Source organism: Danio rerio, chromosome 7, assembly GCF_052040795.2.
Source record: "Danio rerio strain M-AB ecotype USA chromosome 7, GRCz13ab, whole genome shotgun sequence".
In the NCBI taxonomy this organism is placed as follows: domain Eukaryota; kingdom Metazoa; phylum Chordata; class Actinopteri; order Cypriniformes; family Danionidae; genus Danio; species Danio rerio.
The window spans coordinates 38365459-38382227 of NC_141027.1; the positions used below are offsets into that span (position 1 = coordinate 38365459).

At 37.1% G+C, this 16769-nt stretch overlaps 2 long non-coding RNA genes across 2 annotated transcripts; one reads left to right on the top strand and one right to left on the bottom strand.

Annotated features, from left to right (window-relative positions):
- Window positions 1-2340: 2340 nt before the first annotated feature.
- On the bottom strand, window positions 2341-4555 carry LOC141375408 (uncharacterized). Its single transcript, XR_015495977.1, has 5 exons — window positions 4375-4555; window positions 3890-4019; window positions 3532-3606; window positions 3280-3406; window positions 2341-3195 (listed from the first exon to the last, which is right to left on the bottom strand). It is a non-coding gene; the product is annotated as an uncharacterized LOC141375408 (long non-coding RNA).
- Window positions 4556-5941: 1386 nt separating this feature from the next.
- Window positions 5942-7351, top strand: LOC147836056 (uncharacterized). Its single transcript, XR_015495978.1, has 2 exons — window positions 5942-6171; window positions 6722-7351. It is a non-coding gene; the product is annotated as an uncharacterized LOC147836056 (long non-coding RNA).
- Window positions 7352-16769: the final 9418 nt, after the last annotated feature.

Here is a 16769-nt window from a genome sequence, read left to right on the forward strand (position 1 = left end):
TCGAGACAGGACAAGACTAGACTGGAAAAACACATAGGATGAACTGCCACAGGACAGAAAACATGAGGAGACTATAAGAAAAGAATTACCAAACAAACAAACAAACAAACAGGTGAACCTAATAAATTACTATGGGTTAACAAGGAGGGTGGGGCTAGACAATAGACCGTAGAGCACGACACAAAGACAACACAAGCCAGGTGCTCACATAAAATGGGACTAGAACACAAAGCCAATTAGAAAACTCAATGAGAAAAAATGATTGCGTGTTCACATGAAACACAACACTACAGCATGTAAACAATGTGCTAAACACCTCACCAACAGAAGACTGAATGTAACACACGAACACGTGATAAATGAAAACATTTCCCGTTCACTCACACATGCAACGTGCATATTTCATCTCAGCGCCAACCGAAACCAAATAAACCATGCAAGAATTGACGAGACCGAAGTGGCAGAATCCTGACAAACTCACAGTGCATTAACTAATTGTAATAATGCATAAGTTAAAATTTAACTATGATTTAAAAAAGCTTCACAAGATTATTCATATTTGGTTAATTTTAGTAAATACATTAAATTTTAGTGTTACCAATGACTTTAATTTGACATTTAAATGTGACAGTTTTTTGTGTTTTTTTTTTTTTTTTTTTTTTTGGTTTGACTTAAACGATTTAGGTTAGCAATGTTTATTTCTTCTATTATTTATTTTTTATTTTTAAGTGACACTTTTTAATGTAATGCATGCTAGCTGAATCACTGTATGAATGCATATTGAATGTATATTCACAACCCACAAACACACACAAAAGAGAAACATTGTGACCTCAAGTGTTTGAGCACTGGAGTATGTTCTAGAGGACAGTGACTATAGCGTGGACGAGGCATGAGATGGATGCAGCACAGATCCCTGAGGGAGGTTTGCAAGGCTGTGCACAGTAGAGAGTGAGTTTACCCTGGATTTACAGCATTTGGCGATCAATCTGTGGCCTTCACAGCTGCCTTATCTGTTTCCAGCACTGAGAGACTGTTGGGGTTAGTTCAGGACAGCCACAAGCAGTCGTGCACCCATATGAAAGAACAGACTTTTATACATAAACACGTGCAGTTATCACATGCTCTAATGCACAGAGCAGAGTCTAAAAGTCTGGCATATCACTGTGGGTGAAAATGTGGGTTTTGCCTTGCTTTATTTTAATAAATTATTCCCATTTTGTATTTGTAAGACGTATGTACATTTCAAGATGTGTTTGCTCTCTGATTAATAAAAGCAACACGCAGACATTGTGTAAAACCTACTGATTATGTGATTCAGCATGATTTGAGATAATCGAAAGAGCGTTCTGTGTCCTTCACCGAATGTAATTGACCTTTTGTACAAATTCATGCATGGTCATTTCTATAAATAGGTATTTACATCATTATTTTACTGTCAGATTTTAAGTTTTGATCTTACATAATATGGTTTAATATATAAAAGTCAAAATGCTCCATTGCTAAAATGCTATAGTTAGCTTTTTGTACTCCATAGAACTTCAGACACCTTTTATGCACAGGCCTCTATCTAAAGGGGTTAATGGTGCAAACAGATGAGCAACAAATTTTACCTCCTCCCAACAGGGACAACCACCAACAATCAAGAATACATGATTATTTAGTGTTAAGGCTTTGCAATCAAAAAATGTGGTTATAATGAAAGTCAATGGGACAAAACAGCCACCAATATAACAAAAGGGTAGTCAATTTGAACAATACACAAGGGTTAAAAATGATTGAATGAATGAATGAATGAATGAATGAATGAATGAATGAATGAATGAATGAATGAACGGATGAATAAAAAAATCTTATAACACTTTGCTTAACATAAGATAATGCATTAGCTAACATAAATAGCAATGAGCAGTATACTTTACATCAATTATTCGTTGTTAACATTAGCAAAACTGTTCACAGTCTATTAACTAACTATAATAAATACAACAATTTTGTTAGTTTTAGGTGATGTTGCATTGAGGGGTATCATGGTGGCATAGTGGGTAGCTTGATCACCTCACAGCAAGAAGGGTCATGGTTTGAGCCCCGGCTAGGCTTCCCCGTGTTGGCGTGGGTTTCTTCTTGTTTCCCCCACAGCCCAAATACATGCTCTATAGGTGAATTGAATAAGCTAAATTGGCCAAAGTGTATGAGAGTTTATGGGTGTTTTCCAGTGTTGGGTTGCAGCTGGAAGAGCATCCGCTGTGTAAAACATATGCTGTATAAGTTGGCGGTTCATTTCACTGTGGTGACCCCTGATAAATGGGACTAAGCCAAAAAAGAAAATTAATAAATAAATGAGTTGCATTGTGGTTTATTTGGTTACATGGACAAAATTACCTAGTTATACACTTTTAGGGTGATTTAGAGGGCATTCATTGTGCCTCTGTAATTTGAAATGCTTAAATATTATATTTAACAAGGTCTTTTGATTTTTAAAGTTTGTCATGGTCACACTTAATTTTGATGGTCCGTTTGTTGAATTTAAGTTACATTGCTTCTACATGCCAACTAATTCTCATTAGATTATAAGTAGACTGTTAGATAGGGTTGGGGTTAGTTTATGTTGGCATGCATTTGAAAAGTTTCTTATAGTCAGTTAAATGTCTGTTTAGCAGCAGTATCAACAGATATTAAGTAGACAGTCTACTAATACTCAAATGGACCATCAAAATAAAGTGTTACCTTTGCCTCTGCCTGTGAGTGCTGGCTTTGTGAGTAGAGGTGAAACAGACACAAATAATAAGTATTTTAAAATGAAAAAAAAAAACATTATGTCTAAAGAGAGTGCCTGTACACCAAACTGTATATACAAGTGTGTGTGTGTGTGTGTGTGTGTGTGTGTGTGTGTGTGTGTGTGTGTGTGTGTGTGTGTGTGTGTGTGTGTGTGTGCATGTGAGCGAGCGTGTGTGACTTTGTTTTTCACCTCAGTAAGTGTTATACTGGCTTTTTGATTCACATTCTGGAAAACTGATTTTGTTGCTGTTAAATACCATGTAGTCATTTAGAAGACATTTGCTGTATATTACATTTATAGCAGGAACAATCCTAACTTAAGCAACCTGTGTGAATTGCTCAAGGGAATCAATGATGATTATTCAGGAGTTGTCCTTCAGTGCAGTTTCTGATGTTCAGCAGCTGTGTCATGTTCTTCTACCATAAATAAAAGACAGAATCACTTTACTAAACAACAAATTAATCGCCTCTCTTGCCTTTTTTCCTTTCATTGTCTTTCACCTGTCACAGTGATCTACTAGCTTGAGTTTCATCCTTTGCCTCATGCAGTTGTTACGATCCCCCGCACGCCGCCCTCTGACAGCTCATTCATCGGTTTTGAAACTTCTGTAGGGATTTAGGACGCAATCTAAAGGGAACATTAATGCCAGAAATTAATAACTTCCAGTGTGCTTGTTGAAAGGAAAATATAAAGAAATCAACCATTCACAAACTGATGTTCTGATTAATCCACAGAAGATACAGGGGTCTTACATGAACTTTGTTGCGACACAGTGAAGGTTATCACCTCATGTCCACTTACGTATGTGTCAGTTTGTAAGACTCTTCCTGTGTGCAGAGCAGAATGTGTGATTAATTTCTGCAAATATAATATGGGGGAACTTTGTTAAATGTTTATGTGGAAACTTCAGTGTAAATAAAAGTTGATGCAGAAAAATTATCCCTTGATTTAGAACTGAAAACCCAGCCAACACTCATTGAAATTCAGAATTACCACATACAAAGATTTGATGGATCTGATACTTCTGTTTGATTAAAAAAGCAGTCAAAGTTCAAACAGGACAGCATGTGCGACTGATATGACCAGACAGCCATAGCTCAGCAGCCTTACCTTCAGTCTTATATGTATAGTTCACACCTCAGATGATTTTCATTGGCTGGTGTAAATGTGTGTCATCTGGATTGTCTGATTCAGAGTAAAGTCTGTATGTTGTCATGAGAAGATAAACTCCAATGACCGCCTTTTAAAGCAAGGTGATAAGATGTTTAGTTCCATTCGCACTTTATTTGTATTGCTTTATCTACATTACGGTGATTGAAGACTTTTATGAGTCTTGATGGCTAATCTGCAGTCTGGTGTCACTCTTTCACACTATATTGCTTTACACATCACAAGGTTTCTGTGTCATTCAGATAGATGAGAGATCTTTGTGATATCTGGTAAATAATTTTTGCATCAACAGCTTTCAGCTTCTCTATAGGCTTTAAACAATGTATCCGCAGCTCAAATCAGATACAAATACAGAGCCTGTCCAGCTGCAGACTCGACACGCACATACCCACATAGAAACATTAAAATAAAAAGTTTGTGCTTACCTGATATCGCCGACCCTGCCTTCTCCTTCCCACAAAACGAACATTTTTACAGCTTCATTCACACTATGAGCGACTTGCAGCGGCAAAGCCACAAGCAACCCTTCATTTCAAAGGAGAGTGAGCGACTGGGTGGCAGGTCACCACCCAGAGCGACAGGCAGCTACAAAGTCACTGCTAGTGTGAATGAGGCATAAAGCAGGGATGTAAAACTCACACACTTGGTCAAGCTAATTGAGTCTTTCAGGCTTGTTTAATTCTGCGGTCACACTAAGTCAAGTTAAGTCAAGTCAAGTTGGCTTTTATTGTCATTTCAACAATATGCAATGCAGCACACAGTGAAACAAAACAATGTTCTTCCACAACCAAGGTGCTACATCAAACTACATAAATAGACAGCATAACACAGCATTACACACAGCTATAAAAATGTAGAAGAATGAAACAAAAATAAGAATAACTGGAGTTTGAACATAGGAAATTTTATCATACGGCGATGCGAAAAGAGGCGGAATTAAACAAGATGATTACACATTAAAAAATTGAGCGATTGCTCCATATTTTAAATTTCTGTACAGAGAGTTCATGTTTTGATTTTTAATTGGTCTCATGCAGTCATGTAATGTGATTTTGCAGGTCAGAGTTAACTACGCTTGAATTTTCCAACGCAGCAAACTGAAACTTGCCACATGAGCTTGTTTTTCCACTCTGATGCATTCACTATGTATGAATGGAAGTCTATGGGGAGAAAAGTGCAGTGTGATCACAGCTTAAATGTGTTGAAGCCAGGTTGGAACTAAACTCTGCTGGGCTGTGGCCCTTCAGGAAGCCCTGTCCCTCCAGTTTGACAACCCTTTACTAAAGCTTTACTAAACCCTTTACTTCCGGTCCTCGGGACGCCCCGCTCTGCAGATTTTCTGTCTTTCTCATTTCATACACAAGGATCAATTCACGAATCTGTTAATGTGCTGATGATCTGAATAAGGTGGGTTAATTTAGGAAGACATACAAAATGTGCTGGGTGGAGGGCTCCCGCGGACTGGAATTAAAAACCACTGTACTAATCCATGGTCTTCGTGAAACTTATGATGGTGAATTTGGTACCAAGATATTAGCAGTAGATCCGTATAGTAATCCTACAGGTTGTGAGGTCATAAAGCCTTCAAGGTAAAACTTGCTGGTCCAGAACATCACAGCCAGTAAATCCACAGTTGCACATTTGGATTTAGATTTGTGTATTTGGAGGCCAGAGCAACACCTTGAACTCTTTATTATGTCTTTCAAACCATTCCTGAGCAATGATTGCAGTGTAACAGTGTGCATTATCCTGCTGAAAGAGGCAATTTTTCCATCATTGAAGTGGTCTGTCTGGTCTGCAACAGTGTTTTGGTATGTATCATGTACATTGTCCAAAGTGAGGCACTCCCTCAATCAAGTTGTCAGCACCCTAAAGTGTGTCCTACTGCAATCAAATGCACACTCATTCACGGTGACCTATGTCATGTACAAAACAGCACTAATCAAACTGAACCCCTTTTCTCCATAGCAGTATCAATGCTTGTGTCCTCATAAGCACTTGTGATGGAGGATTTGGGCCATCAGCCGCTCTGATTGGTCTTGGCAATATGGTGTGTTGGCACATTCTCTACATAACCCCAATAGAAACGTGTTTCACTTGTGCCACAGTAGACCTTCTGTTGCTTTGAACCAAACATGGATTGCCTTTGTTTCCCTTGTTTATTGTTTAGTCTTGAGTGGGCAACACCCTGTCACCGTTTGTCCGTCATCTGTCCACTGCTGGTAAGTTCTCAAAATGTAAAAATTGTAAATATTAATAATACCTAATTTGTAATTTGCTAAATAACAAGCCACACTGTACTTTGTAAAAACGGAATTGATTATTAAACATTTTATCCATAATTTAGTTTCATGTGGAGCCTGTGTGACACAAGCAGAGACCTCACCAAGTGACAGTTTTATGATGATCCAGACACACATGTACACACACTCATACACTCATGGCTCCTTAATTTCTCTGCACAACACATTTATGTTCCTCAAAGGATGAATGAATATCTGTGCTGGAAGCAGAGTGCTTGTGTATTATGTGGACTGTTTACTAGTTCTCAAATTTTGCCAAACTTATCTTTGAATAATCCAAATTCAACATTTCATTTACACAGTGATATCCCAGTAGGTTTGATTGTATATTTCAAAACTAGTTTTGATAGACCTGCTGAACCCACTGAATAACTGCAACTCTTGTCCTACATAACTGTTAAGCATGTGCGATGATTATTCGTACAGTTACAGGAATGACCATTACTCATAAGACCTTTATCTCTAATAGGACTCAGATTGGTCATCATGCCAGCATTTATCAGAAGCTTGTGCCATGATGCCACCCCCTGATCTGACTTTTCAAGCCCACTCCACGTCCCTCAGAGACTTTTAGGGACAGACCTCAAGATCAACCCCTGAGACATCATGCAAGAAAACTCCAGTACATGTGTTTGTGTGCCTCCCTTTTTTATGCACTCCTAACGCAACAGAACTGATGTTGCGTAACGCAAATAAGACCCCTGATAGTTATTATTCTAGACCTCAATCTCCTGATATGACACACAATTTTTAAATATCATTTTTCGTTGGTACTTCTTGTGGTTGGAAGCTGTTATTGTGCAATGACCCAGTGCTCTGATAGGCAACTGCTGATTGTGGGCTCAGAATACGGATATTGTTAGGCAGAAAGAGAGATGTGGGCTCCAAAAACAAGAAAACCGCACATTGTGTCCAGGTGCACCTCATACAGTTGTCATGGTTTTGAGCTTGATCAAACAGAGTGTAGGAAGACCAAAGTCCACACCAATGGTTTGGTCAGCAAACAGCTTATCATAAACTGTAACTTTTGTCTGAGGACACACAGAATTAGATCATTTCAGCACTCTTAGTCTCTATTAAATATTCTTTTTATAGGACACATTGATGTTTTTGTGTAATTTTTTTCTTTTTTTATTCTTATAGTTTGCTTGATCCATTTTCTTTTGGCTTTGAAATCTTATGAGATCCACATTTTTATATATATTGATATATTTTATATAATTTGATAGCATATGAGGCCAAAATGTTCATGCTACACAGCTGTCTTTCATCACATTTCACACTGGAGGACTTGGATCGCTGACATGTTTAGAGATTAAGCCTGCTAAATATCTTTCGGGCATCAGCAACATAACTGCATTTCTCTCAGATCCATATTTGATATATTAGATTATCACTCATGTAAACAAGCAATTGTTTGACTGTCTCTGGGCTTTTGTCAGTAACTCATCAAGTGGATAATCAGGGCTAAAAATGTCTGTAGGCAACAGTAAAGAGTTTAGTGCAAATTGCACAGGAATCATGATATGGAGGTATAGGGAATTCTAGATATCCTCACTGACCAGTATATTATATATTGCGAGTTGGACTCCCTGTTGCTCTCAGAACTGGCTCAATGCTTTGTGGCATAGATTCAATAAAGTTTCTCAGAGATTTTACTCTATATTGACATGATAGCATAACACAGTTTCTGCACATTTGTTGGCTATACATCCATAAAACAAATATCCCATTCCACCTCATCCCAAATGTGCTCTATTACTGGACTAAGATCTAGTCAATGTGTAGGTCATTTGACTATAGGTTGCTAACTTTGATGTTTAGATGATTTGAGCTTTGAGACTCCGTGTCACCATGCTGGAATTAGCCAGATTGTTGGTGTTAATGCTTATACCAGTATTTTGTGTAATAATTCAACCAGCCAATTTAGCACCACCAACCATGCCACATTCATTTTAATTAACTTTCCGGTGCAATGGTACTGTTGTCTCACAGCAAGAAGGTCACTGGTTCAGCTGTGTCAGTTGGCATTTCTGTGTGAAGAATGTTCTTCCTGTGTCCATGTGAATTTCCTCTAGGTGCTCCGGTAACGGTTTCCCCCACATTCCAAAGACATGCGGTACAGGTGAATTGGGTAAGCTAAATTGTTCGTAGTGTATGTGTGTGAATGAGAGTGTATGGGTGTTTCCCAGTGATGGGTTGCAGCTGAGAGGGGACCCGCTGCGTAAAACATGCTGGATAAGCTGGAGGTCTATCCTCTGTGGCAACCCCTGATTTATAAAGAGACTAAGTCTGAACGAATGAATGACTTGTTTGACTGTAATGATTTTCCACCTAGAGGTAGAACCAATGTGCCGAATCTCCATCAAAGTGCACATGAACCAAATATATAATAAAGTGAGATGTATATTGTCTATAAGGTACTGTATACATCGCTTATTATTGTCTGGGACAAAAATACATTACGTAGTCACTGCTGAAATCTTTTGAGCACTGATGGACAGGGATGTGCTGTACCTAAGGATTTATATTCTTGCTCTTGCGGTTTAGAACTTTGAGAAGAAGAAACTTAATTTAAAGCAAATTCCGTAGTCATTTTTTTAAATGATTGCCTTCTGTAATTAATCATCTCTGTTTTGCTGTTAATGTTTGGTTTTCTTTTTTTGTATTCTGTAGAAATACAATGACACTATTTCCAATTAAGAACAAAGTGCACAAGTTTACAAACATTCACATGAAAGACAGATGTTTCTTTAGGCTGACCATATAATACAGGTAAAGTTTCACTTGTAATAAGACGTTCACCTAACAGAAAGGTTGTTTGGGATGAGCATACATCTGCATTCACTCAGAGGTGATTTACACAGCTTATCTGTTCATATGGAAGTTTTCAGAAGGGAAAAGGTTATTGCATTGTAGTCAATCACTTCACACTGTTAATGTGGCCAATATGTCATCAAGTGTTGCAATGTAAAATACTCGGGTAGGTGAAAGGGTCTCATCAGACCCCATGATTACAAATGCTGTGTCAGAAACCTTGCTGCTTTTCTGCCCGGTTTATTTTACTTTATTTTATTTTTTTGGTACAAAGGCAACTTGTAATTTTTCAGACATGCTTCCAGTGAGACAAACTGTATCCTCATGTCTAATGACTTAGATTGAAATAGATCAAAATGCTTAAAAACCAAATATATTTTTAGTCATCACAAATTGAATGTCTTCACATACTGAAAGTTCAGAAAATGGACATTTATGAATAAAATGACTCATTTCAGTAACTCAAACATTGATTTGCATGTGCCTTGATGCCTTTCTATCTCGATAATTGCATCTATGACTTTGACTAATTTTTTGCTTCTCAAAGCTTCTCACCATCTTCAGAAATTCTCTCTTCGTTGTTTTGTCATACAAAAGGTTAGAATTTTGATTTAAAATCTGACAGATTTTTCATTTTTGGGTGAACTAATCCATTAAGGGAACCTGGGACAAAGCTTGTGCAAACCCAGGGAAGAATGAGCAGAATGAGAGATGCTATGCTAGATTTATGGCAGGAGTGACTGCATTACCTTCAGGTGCGCCTCCTCATTTGCTGCCAGCAGTGTTGCGCTTTCAAATGGCAGTGGTGCAAAAACATGCTGATATTTGTGTAACTTAGCCATTCAAATACTAAAGATCCAGCTAAATCCAGAAAGGCCAGTCAGCTGTACCGCTGAAGAATATCAGTGGATTAGCTTTATCAGACACATACTCAGCACAATAGCTGGTGATATATTATCACTATTAAACTTTGAGTTTGAGACTCAGGAACAAACCACAGGAAAGAAGAGATAAAGACGAGAGTGAAAGAATGTCCTCAGTGCATTAAGTCCACAGAACAATCTCAGTCTCTTTTAGGTTCAATGGTCTAGTTTTACAGCTCGCTGACTACTATATCTTATCCAGAGAGAGCAAAAATTGGAGAATGAGACAAAGTTTGAGTTTGAGGTGTTCGTGGAAACATTCCTGAGGATCAACAGGTGTCGTTTCTGCATAGCTGAATGTAGCTGTTGTACAGGTGCAAAACTGTAACTAGGACTGGTTGTTGATTCGATTTTTATCCATATGGTTTTTATTGGATTCAAGTTTGATTGTGATAAGATTTATCAGTAATTCATTTTAAATGTTGGTTTTGCAGACACAGAATTCATTCTTTGTTTATTCATTCATTTTCTTTTTGGCTTAGTCCCTTTATTAATATGGGGTCACCACAGTGGAATGAACCTCCAACTTATCCAGCATGTTTTACGCAGCGGATGCCCATTCATTCACACACACTCATTCACACACATACACTACGGACAATTTAGCCTACCCAATTCACCTACAGCACATGTCTTTGGACTGTGGCGGAAACCGGAGCACCCGGAGGAATCCTATGTGGACACAGGGAGAAAATGCAAACTCCACACAGAAATGCCAACTGAACCAGCGACCCTCTTGCTGTAAGGCGATCGTTACACCTACTGTGCCACCGTGATGCCCTGGAATTCATATTTAAATATAAATATTACTGCCAGTAATTAAAACCCTGCTACTCGGCTCTGGAATTCATAACAATTATATTATCAGTGGAGATCACAAAATTGTTACATGCAAGCCTTTTGTCCGAAGTGATTCACACCATAAAACACTCAGAGCAGTAGGCTGGCCAGGAAGCAGTTGGGGGTTTGGCTCAAGGAAATCAACTCAAATGTGTTATTAAGTGTGGATGAGAGCGCTGGATATTCATTTCCAACAGCTAATCCCTGCCAGTGCTGGGACTCAGACCTGTGACCTTTGGATCACAAGTTCAACATTCTAACCATTAGGCCACAGCTGCCCCCTATTACTTAACCTAACAAACACTATAATAATAAATCTTTAATTATGTGCTAACAATGTCCACAATTCAAGCACAAATTGCACAATGGACACAATGATTAAATATCAGTAGTAGTTGTAGTAGTATTTTGTTATGTATGTGTGCTTTTATAGAGCATGGCACTAACAACACCAATATCATGGATTTTAATGCCTACAGAATGTATATGCTACAATTGATAAGAATTTACATAACTTTACAAAGTGTACCTCTTTCTTTAGATAATTTGCCCAAAAGTAAAAATTCTGTCATCATTTACTTACCCTTGATTTGTTTCCAATTAGTTTGTTGTTTGTTCAGTTGAACACAAAATAAAATATACTGAAGAATGCTAGAAAAACATCAACAGCAACAGACTTCTGTGCTGTTTGTTTTTCTTACTATGAATGTCAATAGTTACTAGGGGTGTAATGGATCACGGTTGATCCGTGATATGTATGGATTACAACACACAGTTTTGAACACATGCAACCCACGGATTAGGCTATAACGTTTTTTTTCCTTTTAGATTAATCCTACATTCTTAATGATCACAGAGAGATCATCTTTCACGTCATTCAAATCACTGAAAGCATTTAGGCTTTCCTGTAAAAATCAAATTATTACGGAAGAAGTTGTGGTAGGTTATGTGGGATGTGGTGGGTTTTTTAGGTTATTAAAGTTGTTTTCCGTCACTACTTGTTTCGCCTGCATTAGTGCATTTAGTCTAAGCTGTACAGTTAATCAATAAAAGATCAGGATCTAAATTATAAATGATGGTGATTTGCATATGTTTATTTATCCTTCAAATTGCTGCATTCAAATCAACGTTTGAAAAACGCAAAAATCAACAGTTTATAGCAGCGGTGTCAAACTTTGGAGGACTGCAGCTCTGCAAAGTTTAGTTCCAACCTTAATTAATCAAACCTGATCAAACTAATTGAGTTCTTAAGGCTTGTTTGAAACCTACAGGTAAGGTTGTTCTCACACTAGTTGCAGTTGTCTTGAACCGTGCCGAAGCACGAGTGTACCCCGCCCCCTCTCCCCCAACGGCCTCCACTCACTTCAGAGTTCGAAGCGTCACAGAAAGTGACGTCACCCGACCTGTTACGGTTTTGAGGTGTCACAGCTTCATTACACCACTAATGTTTACCAGTTTTCAACATTGTTCAAAATATTATTTTTAAATATTTGTGTCATCAGTTAATCTGGCCCGCATTAAAATATAAGGGTTAAATTGCTTCATTTGGTCACGGTCTTGAAACATGACAAAAGGAACGGTCCATTCAGGTGTTTTAAAAATGGCCCTGATGTAGCAGATAAACAACCTGTTACCAGAAATACCTGATTTAGCTGACTCAGTGAGGGAATTCTTCCCGTGTAAAAGGGTGAGACAGGAAATGCCGCTTCACCACAAGTACATTCTGCTGCTGTGGAGTCATGACACTGGATTTGATTTCATACTTTTAATCCACCTCAATATATCCCACACACACCACACCCAGAGCAGCTCTGTGCGTCTTCAGCTGGCTGAAAGGTAATGTAAACCAGGGCTGCTGAATTATGCTCATCCTCTGTAAATCACAGTTTTGGCCATTTTTCCTGTCAAACCCCGTGCCATTTCTACCACCATAACTACTGACAGAAATGGGAGAGACATGCCTTTTAGGCTGTTGTTTGGTGTGCGTGTTAATATGCCTGTGCATGTGTGTGTGTGTGAGAGAGAGAGTGAGAGATGGAAAGAGAGGTAGAGTGAGACTGACAGCGCTAATTATGAATGGAGACAGTCTGAGGGTGTTTTTGTGAAGAGAAGGAAAACACATGCATACAGACAGGCAAAACACAAAGAACTAAACTAAATGTCGTCCTCAGTTTAAACCGATTTTAAATGCTTGAAAATGCTTAATGATGGCTGTTTTTTATATTGTTCTTTATTCTTTTAACCAGTCCTGAACAAATTGATGCCATTTATGTGGAGTTCAGTGTATTTATTTGTTATCTTGTTCATCTTCTGGATTATAAACTGCTAGGCTAGTCTTAAAAATGAATTTGTAATGGTCATATTAAACAAGTGTAATGTGTTTAGAAGCATAGTGGGATTAAATGTGATTACAAGTTAAATACAACATTTATTTAATGCAGTAGTTTTTATTTTTTGACCCTCATACTGTATATTCAATACTGGAAAATAATGAAATGTACCTGCTTCTTTTTTTCTATTCATTACCAAAACTAAGAGTAGTAATGTATTAATGAAACTAATTATTACATAATCAATGCTGTAAATCGGAAAATATGTTGAGTAGTTATGGATATTTTTGGTAGTAGTAATACTGTAGCAGCTTTAATGTTTATTATTCATAAATATTAATTTCTCTGCAATTTTTGCATGTTTAATTATTATAAAGCTTGAAACAACTTCAAAAAAAACTAATTATACATAATATTATTTAGGTGAATGTTCAGATTAAATTTTTGACTATTGAATAACAAATTTATAACCATAGTTGTACTACAGGTACCATATTTAATCTATGGTGAGTGGTTAGCACTGTCACCTCACAGCAAGAAGGTTGCTGGTTCGAGTCCCAGCTGGGTCAGTTGGCATTTCTGTGAAGAGTTTGCATTTTCTGCTCGTGTTGGCGAGGGTTTCCTCCAGGTGCTCCGGCTTCCCACACAGTCCAAAGATGTGCGGTATAGATCCGCTGTGTAAAACATATGCTGAATAAGTTGGTGGTTCATTCCGCTGTTGTGACCCCTGATGAATAAAGGGTCTAAGCAGTAGGGGAAAAAAATGAATAAACAAATTGCCAGGAGGGCTGGCTGAGAACCACTGGCATAATGTGAATCAGTTTTCTTACATGTAGTGTTGATAATTGAACTGAGCAAACTCAAAGTATGAAGTTTCCAGATTCAGGATTGTGCTTATGTACGTGCAATTAAGGTTAGTTGGGTTTGTTTTACACACACAGGTGCATTTAGACCATTTGGATTGATTACATTTCTTGTTTTATCAGGAAATGTTTTCCAGAAGTTTATCATGTCATTATGATGTATTGCTTGTGGTGGAGAATGACGATGTGATAGGCTTGTGTTGCTTTCTCGGAGACAAGGCAAGGCTACCAGTCTTCATGAATAGACAATCAGGCTGATTTGCTTTACAAAAAAAGATAAACCAGAATGTGGTGGACCATGATGCACATCTGAGTAGCACACTCTTGAATTTGCAATCTTTTTGTTGAAATTACAATAAAATACCCTCATTTTTTAATCAAACAAACTGAAAAATATTATAACTTAATTGCATATTTTTCTTGAAAGCACAAACACAAATTTGAGGATGTACTCCCAATCAAAAACTCAAACACTCAAAATATGACTTTTGCAGCATGTTGAAGCTACTTATTTAAAATGAGTTTAAACAACACAATTCCTAAACAAAAAATGACAACTTAATGAGACAACTTAATTGTTTTATGTTCAATCCACTTAAATTTGTAAAAGGAGTGATTAAGTTAACACAACACAAAATCTTTTTTTGCTGTGTATTTTTTGTTAACTTCTACAGAAATTAATTACACATTTGATCAATATGACCAGCATATTCAGTCTGTGAAGTTAAAATGTGTAAAAGTTTGTCAAACATGAGAAATGCACAACTGTACATATTCTTCCTTATAAACATTATTATTTTTACTAAAATAATTATGTTAAAACAACCACGTATTTTAGAGTGTACTTGTGTTTTGTGAAAGAAATATTTATATATATATTAGGGCTGCATGATATTGGGGAAAAAAAACTATATATATATATATGTGTGTGTGTGTGTGTGTGTGTGTGTGTGTGTGTGTGTGTGTGTGTGTGTGTGTGTGTGTGTGTGTGTGTATAGCAATATTTTAATTTTCTGCTATTTATATTTATATATATTTATATTGCAATATTTCACCAACTTGATGTTCTTTGAGATGATTTTGTAAAGTGCTTTTGTAGAAAAAATTATTTACAAATTACCAGCATAGATAACTAGAGCAACAATATCAATAAACACTATTCATGTACAGAAAACAAAATAATCTAATGTACAATAAAGCTGTAGTCTTCATTGTATAAATAATTAAATAAAACTAATCTTTAAAAAGCTATGTAATAATTCCTTGTGCTCAAATAGAATAATAATCATAAATCAAACATCCCTTTTTCAATACTTCCTTTGCAGTCAATTACAGCCAGAAGACTGTAAAACAGACATCACCAGACACGTTTCATTCCTGCTAGTGCTCTGCCTGACCTCTAAAGCAACTGTCCTCTAAAGGCTGCTTGTTCTTGGAGCATGTTTCCTTCAGTTTTGTCTTCAGCAAGTGAAATGCAAGCTCAATCAGGTGCAGGTCAGGTTATTGGCTTGGCCATATATATATATATACTGTATATATATACTGTATATATATAACTTTTTTTCATTTAAAAGAAAATACTCCAACAAAATGACAGTTTAGTGCAATTATTTTGCAACAGTCGACTAACTAAATCAAACAGACTTAAATGCTTTCTTCTGAATTTTCTGGTTTAAATCACACTTGCTTCCAGAGTTCAACAGAGCCCAAAACATTCTGAACAAATGGCCATGATTATGATAATGATGATGAGCATTATTATGTTTATTAATATTATTATATAAGCAAAACAAACAAAAAAAATGAATTCCACCATGCCAAAGCTGACGGAGCACAGTAGGACTCAACAAACAGATTGAGAGGTGTAATGATTGGTCTTTTCCCTGGTATTGAAGAACAGCTTTACTGCTGAGTGATTGAAGACTTCCTCTGCTAACATCGCATGGCCAAACTCTCCAAAAGAGAAAACATAATTATACTGCGATTGTTGTGTGTGTGCAAAGCTTTAGGGACTATTACAGGCCCATCTGGCCTCACTGAGCATGTCTGCTTACTGTCTTTATCATCTTCAATTAAGCCTTGGCCTGATCAAAGATCTCTTTCACTGATCAGAAACAATGCATTCAGCTTTGTCCAGCAGTGTTAGGAAAGAACTAGTTATGGCCAACTGTAATACAAGGCTAAGAATAGAGTTCACATTTGCCAATGATTTATTGTTCTTGCAAACTACCAATTGGACGGGAGAGAGCGAGAAAGCAAAGCGGACTTGATGAAGCAGAATTTAGTCTTAGTCCAGCGAAGGTTTGTAAAATAACTGCAGATCTTTACATCATTGGTTAGTTTTGGCGTTCGGGCTGATGATCATATTTCCACTCTTGCTGGATAACACTAATAACCACTTCTCTGAAGCAGATTAAAGTAGAGTTTATAAGATTTCTCCCAGCACACTTACTAAAAGTAACATTGCATACAATACAATGAGCCAAAAAAGTATCAAGACACCGAGCCTCTATTAAAATATCAAATCAAGCAGCATCTGCAAACTATCAACTATGCACATGTTCCACTGTGTTTGTAAACAAGAACGTGTCCAGCAGTAAATCAGTAGTTATATCATAGAATGTATAATTCTATCTTCATCTAATGCAACAGTTTTATAATTCAGTTACAAAAAAGTATACTTGCATTCAAATATAACATTTTCATTCATTCATTCATTTTCTTTTTGGCTTAGTCCCTTTATT